Here is a 2,088-nt window from a genome sequence, read left to right as displayed (position 1 = left end):
AGTCAATGTTCTGTTTAAGAAATAGTGACAGTATTAGTGTTCATAAAACTAAATAATAAATTTTTTTCTTTATTTTTGATCTTGTAATATTATTACTTAGTTTGTTCTACAAAAATTGAAAGAATAGTCAAATAAACAAGTAATAAAATAAAAATAAAAAATAAAATTATTTATGGAGTGAGGTGAAAGGAGAGAGGAGTGGGGGGAGGTGAAAAAAAATTTGATGTAGATGAGTGAGGTGAAAGAAGAGAAAAATTGACGGGAATATGGGAAAGAGGGAGAGAGAAAGAGATTGAACGGTTGAGTGAGAGAGAGTGTGTGTATGTGTGTGATGTGACGCATGGTCCTGCGAGTCATTATTTGTTGGTTTTTTATTTTTTATTTTTGTTATTATGTAAAACTTTTGTCCTTTTCATTAAAATTTGAATCTTTTTTATTAAAGTTTAAATCCTTTTTATTAAATAAAGTTAGTAAATGATTTTTGGTTAATTAAAAATTTTGAGAAACACTTCTCATTAAAGCTCCCTTTATTTAATATGTTTTACTTCGGATGAAATAAAAAAAAACCTTTTGTACGGTTTCTACAAGTTTCTACATATCTCATGTCATTTTCTCTCTGCTATTTTCTCAATTTATAATTTTGATCTTATCGTCTACGATAGAGATGACACCACCCTTGTGATCTATGAGGAAGTCAAGGCCTAGAAGAGTTCGAGAAGTTCAGGACGCTCCCAACCTGTCTTCCACTGATAACTACGAGTTCGAGCGAGTTCTAACAATCATCAGAGATAGCTTTAAAATGGACTCCAAGAGGTACTTTTGGTTTCGAATTTGTGAAAAAGTGTGGATTTGTTTTTCTCTATTTATTTTCTGCATATTTGGGGTCTTCTAGTTTTGATTATGTTGACTATTTTTGGGCTTTTGCAAATATTTTTTTTCAAGTGATTTTTTAAGAAGATGACATGATTAAGTGTTTGGAATTTTCTGGTTGCTTTTGATTTGTAGAACTTTTATTGTGCTAAATTAATAAATGAATTATTTTTGAAATGTAAAGATTGGTTGGGTTGCAGTAGAATTGAACATTTGAATCTGTTTTCACAGCTTGCTGCAAGAGAAGATAAATATGCAAGTCAAATTTGCAATCAAGAACGATGTCACCGAAGTACCATTTTTCTTCATGAAACTTAAGCATTCAATTTAGCTTTAAATATTTATTTTGTTTAATATTTTGATTTGGCCTATAATGCACTCTTATTGTCCTCTTGATTCCTGCAGCTAATTGGAAATACCCCGTTGGTATATCTCAACAATATTTGTTGTGGATGGTTGCGTAGCACGAATTGCTGCCAAGCTAGAGTCAATGGAACTCTGCGCTAGTGTAAAGGACAGGCATATTCACTTTTCCCTAAGGGATATTGATTTTGTTGTCCTTATACGAAAGAAATCAATACTCAAGGTTCATACACATTTGATCTTGAATTTGTATATGCAAGAGTGCATATTGTATGATCAAGGTTTTTAATTTTCAGAAATTGTCAATGTCCAGTTTAAAAAATAGTGATAATACTCGTGTTTAGTTTTCAGAAATAGTCCGTTTTCAGTTTCAGATATAGTGTAGTATCTATGCTAAGTTTCAAAAATAGTGCAGTATCCCAGATCAGTTTCAGAAATAGTGCAGTATCCGTGATCAATTTCAGAAATAGTGATAGTACCAATATTCAATTTAAGAAATAGTGCTATTACTCCTGGTCAATTTTTAGAAATAGTAAGGTCTAGTTTCAAAAACAGTGTAACACTCGTGTTTAGTTCAAAAATAGTTAGTGATCAGTTTAAAAAATAATGATATTATCATTGCTTAATTTTAGAAATAATGATAGTACATGTGTTCAGTTTCATAAATAGTCAGTGTTTAGTTTTAGAAATGGTGTAGTAGTTGTGTTTAGTTTCATAAATAGTAGAGTTTAGTTACAGAAATACTGTTGTCACGCCCCGATCCCGACATACGTCTAGGATCGACACGTGACATTACCAAATACCCGCATCTATCATACCCCACCTCCGGGATATGGGCATAGCACAATTCGATAA

The 2,088-nt window shown here is 31.6% G+C and overlaps 1 long non-coding RNA gene across 1 annotated transcript; it reads left to right on the top strand.

Moving 5' to 3' along the window:
- The first annotated feature begins 640 nt into the window (after positions 1 to 640).
- On the top strand, positions 641 to 1,564 carry LOC139197971 (uncharacterized). The gene is made up of 3 exons (XR_011583402.1): positions 641 to 813; positions 1,102 to 1,162; positions 1,276 to 1,564. It is a non-coding gene; the product is annotated as an uncharacterized lncRNA (long non-coding RNA).
- The last annotated feature ends 524 nt before the right edge of the window (positions 1,565 to 2,088 follow it).

This window comes from Malus domestica, chromosome 08, assembly GCF_042453785.1.
Source record: "Malus domestica chromosome 08, GDT2T_hap1".
NCBI classification, from domain to species: Eukaryota; Viridiplantae; Streptophyta; class Magnoliopsida; order Rosales; family Rosaceae; genus Malus; species Malus domestica.
The sequence above is the reverse complement of the archived record's forward strand: the minus strand, read 5'-3'. Positions and strand labels throughout refer to the sequence as shown.